The sequence below is a fragment of the Nipponia nippon genome, unplaced genomic scaffold (genome assembly GCF_047370975.1).
Source record: "Nipponia nippon isolate SJK-2023a ecotype South Korea unplaced genomic scaffold, ASM4737097v1 scaffold_1, whole genome shotgun sequence".
Classification (NCBI taxonomy): domain Eukaryota; kingdom Metazoa; phylum Chordata; class Aves; order Pelecaniformes; family Threskiornithidae; genus Nipponia; species Nipponia nippon.
Genome location: NW_028262290.1, coordinates 38,195,057 through 38,203,178, shown reverse-complemented (window position 1 = coordinate 38,203,178; position 8,122 = coordinate 38,195,057). Strand labels below are relative to the sequence as shown.

Genomic DNA, 8,122 nt, shown 5'->3' with positions numbered 1-8,122 from the left:
TTCCTATACCAGGTAACCCAGAGCTCTTGCTAGTTTTTAAATTAAGCCTCACACCCCACTCTGATATCATAGGTTTTATCCATATTTTATAGATGAGACAAAGGGTTTGATATAATACCTAACCCAACATAAGCAGATGGTGCTATAAGAAGGGCCATTTCTGTTTCCCACACCCCTTTGGCAGCATCAAGGTCTTTGACTGGCTTAACTGGTTGTGAAATCCCACTTATGGACATCAGCTACACAAATGTTCTCCCACCACCAATTATTAGTTACTAGTGGAAATTTTCTGAGGAAAAATCAAGGGAACTCAAGCCGCCCCACAGTACTGTCCTTCAAATAGTGATGGTGTGACAGGGAGTCATGCCCTGGCTCCCAGGCAGTGGCAGTTTTATTCGCAGCTGAAGATTTACCGGGGTTTTTCATGTATTGTCTTACTAAATTACTCTCTACTGAGAAAACCTAGTTGGTCAAATATATCTGTATCTTTGAATATGCCTGTTTTGTGCACATGAGCCTGGCATTTGTATGGGCAGCTGGGGTGAAACTGTAATTGTGAGTGCCCAGCAGTGGTTGGGCACGTGTGTGAAATCTGGGCTGCTCGTTCTTGTGGCTCCTGCTACTACTCAGGCCCTCCATGACATATCTGTTAGTGCCTTTAGATGATACTGGAATGCAAATAACCAATAATACTGTACTTGCTATAAACACAAGCTTGTTTGAAAGTGTTTGAGAGCAGTGTTTAACTCTGTCATGTTAACTTCAATCTTACAAGGTAACTATGAACCAAAAACCATTGAGAGAAAGTAGCCTTTCACTAGCTTCCCAGAGCATAATGACTCTTCCTGCAGCATCGTTTGCCTGGTGAGCTTGGCGCTGTGCAGGCAAAATCATTGTATCGTGGGTGACAACCGAGAGAAATGTTAGAGGTGTTCCAGAAATAAAAGCACCTGAACTGCTGGGTGATATTTCTATGAACATTTCAGATGCTTTCTGCACACCTTACTCTGCGTGATCAGTACATATTTGTAAGTATTATTACATATTTCATGACAACACTACCAGTTCTTGTATGTCATACTTGTTAGCAGTAAGGCTTGATTGAGTTCCTCCCTCTTCCTTGTGGAGTCAGAGACTTACTTTCTGTCTTAAACAGCTACAACTATATAAAAGGATTTGTCAGTCTTTATGTAAAAGAGAATAAATGCTCAGTTTATTTAGACCATGGGTTTTGAATAGGTTTTAAGGAAACATAAATGGCAGCTATTCAGTCATGACAGAAGGATGGTTTGAGAGACCCTAGGAATTGCTAGTAGAGTAGATTCTTGCTGTGGACGTTGAATTGCTACTTCTCTCCCCTAGTCCTGTATTCTCCAAGTTCTGTGCAGGCAAACACAAACCGAACCCTGGCCCATTTGGTTACTCACTCGGTGCATCTACAGTGACAAGGTTAGCTTTGGGGTGCAAGTATAAACAAGGGCACGTGTAGTGCTGGTGAAAATAGTTTAACAGCAGGTATAGTTTTACCTGGACTACAAAATGGAAAGCCTATTCCCCTTTCAAGGGACTCAGAGTTCACAAGGTTGCTCCTTGGCATCAATAGAAGTGGGGGCAAATGGTACAATAGTTTGTCTGGCTCCTCTTTTCCCTTGCCGCTTTCCATTCCACTGCTGATTTTCCCAGCAGTCAAAGCAAAAAGAGAATGAAGAAAAAAATATGTAACCAACGTGCCTAAATCTGCAAAAACTCTCACCATCATCCTGTGTGAATAAACTTGGAAGAAATCACAGGTAGGTTAGTGTGCATGCTCCTTCCTCGTTGCACCGTCTTCGCTTTAAGGCAATGTGCCAAGGCTGTCATCATCTGTCCTGTGGTTTGCTTTCCGTCCCCCTGAGACCTGAAGAATGGACGAGAAAGAGTGATGGTTAAGAGGCACACAGGAAAGCTATGTCTGGGCACTTTCCATAACCCCCTAGTAAATCTGCTTAAGCACCACAGTGCTCCAGGACGCGTGCAGTATGCCTTGGGTTCAACAGCCCCAACCTAACAGATCCGTCACTGCGTTTAAGCGTGTCTGTGGAGAAGGGACAAGGGCAACCTGATGCAACACAGCAGGAGGCCTGAAGGTATGGCCTTCATTTTTTCTCAGACCATCCCTGAATGCTTCCTAAATAAAAGGGAACTTAATTTGAATTCAAACACCAGCTCGTGAATACAGAAAGTGATGTGAGCGTTTTCCTGATCCCTCCAGGAGCTGTAGCTCACGCAGCGGTACACAGACTGCTTGTCTGCCGCAGTGTCAGCCCTGGGCAGTGAGAAGAGGGTCTTCCACGCCTACCCGCCCCTACTCATCCTGCCTGGGAACCCGGTCCCGTCTTTGACTCGTCAGCAGGCCACCTGCAGAAGAAGAGGTTCCTCTCTGAGCAATGGCGTGGCGGGACTGTCAGTGCCTGAACTTGCAGAGGTCTCAGCTCTCTTTGCGCATAGCCAGTTACCTTTGTACTTACCTGCAGTGTACGCATGAGAAATCACCCAGGCTCAATTTGTTACAAAATGTTCTGTGCGTATTTTTTATGTGTAGTTGTCCATGAGAATAAGCAGAAGCTTCTACTGTTGCTCTGAATTTCTCAGTGAAACTGAGACAAAAAAACCCCAAAACCTGGGCTATCATTAGGAAGGCTGCAGTTCCCTTAGATGCAACATTTCTGAATGCAGTTTTATGTTTTGCCAGTTCCAGGCTCCCATTAAATAACCCACTAAAATGTTACTCATTTTCTTTTTTTCCCATTGTACTGAAACAGCTGCTATGAGTGAGTTGGTAGAAAATGTTGTAAAGCTAAATAACAATAAGAGGAAGAACCATTTGACGCAGCTCAGTGGAATGTTAATCAGGGTCTTAAGTTAACTACTTTCCTAGTAACAGGAGAGGGGATGAAAAAAATACTTTCAGTCTTTGGTTTCTTTTGAAAAATTACATGCACTCGGCTTTCAGAGAACTTCAAATGCAACAAATGGCAGCAGATATTTTCCTTATTTCTCTGAACATGGAAATTAAAGGGGGGAAAAGTTAATGCACATCCATGAGGTGGCACAGTTAAGTGAAAGCAGAGGAAATGTGACCCGTATCCTTTGGAGAGCCGTGTTAATTCACGTCACACTGTAGAGCCGCAGAGCTCGGTTCTGCAGCCACATACGCTGGCAGCACGTACGCCACCAAAGTCAACCGAGCAGCAACAGAATGATGGCTGTGCCCACACTGTAGTCTGAGCTCTGGCAAATGTTTAATTTAATTTAGTACTACTGTGTCATGAAATATATATCTCTCATAGCACAAACGCTGGTTTATTGATGTGGAACTTTTCCTCTGTGTTCCCTGACTTGCAGTGACTTTGACCTACTTTAACAATGCACTTGTGCTTTTCCTGGGGTATGCTATTTGGCTGTTTGACCATACAGCCTTAAATTAGCAACTTGACATTGAAATGCTGATTTACACCTGCAGTCAAATGGATAACACATGTTAAAGACTGATTGTCAGCAGCTCCAATACGTTATCGCTTCATTCTGGGGCATTGTCACTTGCCTTTATGGGATTTAAGGACGCCATTGTGTGGCATTGTTGGTATGGCTATGGACACAGCTGTGGGGGGCTGACACTGTGTGTGGACCTTGTCATCTGTCTAAAAGCTGACATCACTTTCGAAAAATCACTGTGAAAGTTTGGATGTTTCAGTGTTGCTGTATACTTTAAGACAGCATTGGAAATAAAGCCGCTTTTTTGCTGGCATAAAAAACCAGTTAACATTGAATAACTTGCTCTTCCGACCTTTTCACCTTAAGGGAGATTAATGGTCGTTTAGATCAGAACTTCCCCCCTGATCAGGGGTCTGAAAGCTTCGGGGATGCAGATGGACAAAGAAAGTCTTTTCACCTCTAGGTCACCAGCACAGGCCTGTGGTGTCTCTCTAGTGACCATTAGATGGTTGCTCACCAGTTTATGTGCGAGAGTTGGTCGTCGTAATCCATTTTCCAATGGACAGGTCCCTGCCTCATGAAAGCTGTCACTACGTGCTTATCCGAGCAGCGAGAAATGGGAATTAACATCAGCGGAGCCTGAATTGCATTTGCCTTGCACTACGAAAACCTCAGAGCCTCTGTAACACTCGTTTCAGTGGATTGGTCCTTCTCCAGGGTAGTCTTTCCAGGCCAGGATGGGTTGAAGCTGTGTCAGTGCTGTGCTGTGAGCGGTGGCACTTCGGTGTTCCCTCCCGGAGGGCTGCAGCCTCTGCTACCGCTTCTGGAGCACGCGGGTCCCGTCCAGACACGCTCCCAGCGGTGCCACTCACATTTCTGGCAGCTAGGACGTCCTAGAAGAGCACGTCCCACAGCCTTCATGTAGCCATCTCCCAAGGTTAGTTCCTGGTGCGGTCAAGCTGATGTACTTCGTAACTACTGTGTTTGTGTTTTTTAAATGGAAGTCCTAAAATTAGGACTACTCAGTTGGTAAAACTGAGCACAGAGCTAGGGGGCAGATTTTGATAGTAAAGTAACCGTTTGTGACTTCTGATGTCAGAAATGATAACGTCACCAACTGTAAAGCACAGGTCAGGGACCCGCCCAACAGAGCTGAGCTAAAAACGCCAACCCGCTGAAGAAAGGCAGGGCAGCGTCAGCTGGCGGGTGCTAAAGCTGTAAGCATGTCCTTCACTGGAGACATCTGCATGTCCATAGCAAACAAGGCACTGGTAAAAGAACTGACGTGTGTGTAGACATATGCGTACAGTTGCTTACAGCTGAGAGCCTGAATATGTAACGTGGTTACAGGTTTGAGCATATAAAGAGTTGAAGAGCTAGGATCTAGGAGTCCACCTCTTTTTGGCTGACCAAGTTGAGAGGATATAGAAACATCAGACTTCAGGGGAACATCTAAGATGAGAATATGCATTTTGCAAAACATTGTAAAAAGCAGAAGGATGTAGAATCTAAAACTATGTAGTTATTAAGGAGAACGTGTCATGTCTATGGCAAGGCCCCTGAAAACTCTTCCCCGTTTCCTTTTGGTTTTCTTTCTCCCAGGCTTACCTCTGCATGGTATGGGCCATGTAGCGGATGGAGCAACTGAACAAGTTGCAACCAGAACTGAATTAATAAAGGTAAGTGTTTAAGTGTAAAGGCTGATAGGACAGAGGAAAAGGACAAGTAAAGATCATTATTTCTGCAAAAATCAAAGGTCTCGGACACTGTGTGACTTGAAAAGGACTGACCTCTGTGTCGCTTATGAGCTTGAAAATCCTCTCGTATGTATTTGCAGCATTAATTCCTCTTGTTATCCGAGGTGATCTGCTTTAATCAGATTCCTAGAAACAAGTCAGGTACTTAAAGGAGGAGGCCTTTGACACCCCTGCTGGCAGCATCAGTAGAGGGGCCAAAGACCAAACCATCAAGGAGACAAGATAACCTGCTTCATCCCTCCAAAACCCTTTTTAGGATAATTGGCGTCAGAGGGAGTGGCCCAGTTTCCCCTTCCAGACTCCTAGCCGTACGGTGTATGGCCATTTATCGTACTTATCACACAAAAGCTACCTCAAAAGTCTCACACTTCCAAGACACAGCAATTCCGTACTGGTGCTCCCACTCTATCCTAAAACCTCTGTCGCGGTGCTGGCTCCTGTGCTGTCTTGCTGCTTCACGCAGGCACCGTAACTTAAATCCGGACCAAAAGGGGACTCGTAAGCTTGATCCTGCTTTCGTGCCTTTAGTGCAGCTTCTCCTACTTCCTATTCCCGTTTTCTAAGTTTCTAGCCCAGGGGTCTCTGAGTGCCAATAATGATGGTCCTTGTTTTAAATTTAATCTCATTTTCACACAGAACTTAGGCCAGAGGAGGCAATGCCATGTGATACCCGCCAAAGACCTCCATCCTACAGTGCACGTGTGCTGCACGTGGCAAGAGGAGCTTGATGGCTGCGTGAGGACACACTTAGAGACAAGTAAGGTGAGAGTGCAGGTTGCCTCATTCTTTAGACTTATCCATGGGAGGAATCCTAAGTAGTTTGTGCCTGGTTACCCAAGCAGTGGATTTTCCTCTGCATGGTGTAAGACATAATATGCAGTTGCAGCAAGAGAGCTACCACTGCACAAATCCAGGAACCACAGGACAAGCTTTAATTAATGTGCTTGTTTGTCCAAAAATTATTATGTTCACATCAGCAGCCAATAGTCAAAATAAACTTTAAAAGTTTTAAAGGAAAAAACTGGGAGTGAAAAAGCACCATCCAAAAATGATTGTGCTTTATCAGGGAATAAAGACCTCACCGATCAATTAGCTTGAAAAATGAATTAATCAAGGACAAATGTAATTAAAGTTTGGCATCTTAATAAGCTGTTGTTGTCAGAGCCCAATTTGGACGTATCACTCTTTTGTTGACATTTTCAATGCTTTCTGTGGATTACCAGTACATGACCAGTGTATGAAAGCTTGTTAAGCCTCCACGTGCTCAGCCTGGCCCTAGCTTTAATGCTGGCTTAGCGCAATCCCTGCTGCTGGCACAAGCTCTGCGGGACTTGAACCTTGCAGTGCTGGGCATTGTACTTCTCACTAGTCATTGTATGGACTTACTCAAGTGTGTTTTACAAGCTTAGGGCAAATTTGTGAATGTCCAATTATCTATATGTAACTTTCTTAAGAGGAGCCAACCAGGCTTGTTTGATGGTTGGTTTGTTTGTTTGGTTTTTTTCCCTCAGGATCCTGCAGTATCTTTCTGTAACTAGTGGGGGGATCCTTTCAGCCTGGCTTCCAGGTCTGGCTGGTATTTCCTTTCCTGATTAGCAGAGAAGTTTGTGCAGTAGCCCTTTCAAATTGCACACCATTTGCATCCCTCTCTCCGGGTCCCCTACAGTGAATGTAAAGTTCAGAATGTTTTTTAAATGCCTCAATCTTATTCCCATTTGGGTAAAATCTGTTACAGCAGCTTCCAGCCAGACACAAATTAAAATGTTACTTTTGAAAATACTTCACTTATTCACAGACCTTTCAGCCATGCAGTGCTACTTTAATTTTGAACTAGTTTTGCAGACTGCTGTAAGTATGAGGTGAAGTTGTTGATAGCGTAGCTGTCTCTCTCTTCCTTTCATTTAGAGAAAACTAACAGACTATGTATGAGAAGCTCAGTTCATATTTTGCTTTTTTTGCTGGTTTTACTTTTCAGTCATTGGCAGTTGCAATTTTGTGGCCCTAAAATGAAACAAAGCAATTTTCCTTCCACAAAGAATGCTGCTTGCCTTGCGTCACGCAGAAGTGTTTTAGAGTAAATGTCTGCAGCATGCATGGGTAGTTTTATCCCATCTTATTTTTAAATGGTCAACTGTGCATACCTTTCGTTCACAATCCTATTCCAAAAATACCTGTGGTTTATCCTTATCATATTGCCCAGCTAACGGTAAGAAATAGGCTCAAGTGGCTCAGTACGGATTAGAGTCGCCTCTTACGCAACAGGGTACAAGATCCAGGGAGAAGCCAGAGCCCCGCCTTGGGAAGAGCTCTGTCCTCTGCGGGCCAGGGAATCCCTCGGCAATAGCCCTTGCATATGCTGGGAGTACAGGGATGCTTCCCACTGACTTCACTGGAAGAATGCTGCGCTGGAAAGGCATTCATTTCTTTACAAAGGCCAGGATAAATAAGGTTTCTGATACTTCTCTTAAATCACTCAAAGCTTTAATTACATTTTCTGTAACCATAATTCAAATTTGCTCTTATTGGATTCCTCTTAAGCTTACCAGCTCTGGCGTATTTGGTAAACAGGACAAGCATCTACACTTGTTCCTTCCACATGTGGCTGAACAGATCCAGCCCATGCGAAAAGCACCCTCGCCGCCTCCCCAGAGAGGCATTTTGCCAACTTCTGGGATTTTCTGCCATGTTGACAAGATTCACTGCACCTTATGGTGTTTTCACCAGTTGTTTTTAGCTGAGCCTCCGCATACGTCTCTTCCTCTTCTCCACTTCTCCCTCTTTTCTGCCCACGTTCCCAAAAATCAAATACCTTCCCTGTCCCAGACCTACAGTTCAGGTTTGATGGATGTTTTGCCAGACACTACATGTCTCTTCTTGTGTCCTGAGTTGTC

At 44.3% G+C, this 8,122-nt stretch overlaps 1 protein-coding gene across 2 annotated transcripts in view; it reads left to right on the top strand.

The window, feature by feature from the left end:
• Positions 1 to 600: 600 nt before the first annotated feature.
• VXN (vexin) overlaps positions 601 to 8,122 on the top strand; it is a 29,947-nt gene continuing 22,425 nt past the window's right edge. For both annotated transcript variants that reach the window (XR_015703546.1, XM_087752175.1), the window contains exons 1-3: positions 601 to 4,411; positions 5,077 to 5,153; positions 5,868 to 5,993. The gene's annotated coding sequence lies outside the window, so the exon portion shown is untranslated. The remainder of the gene's footprint in view (positions 4,412 to 5,076; positions 5,154 to 5,867; positions 5,994 to 8,122) is intronic.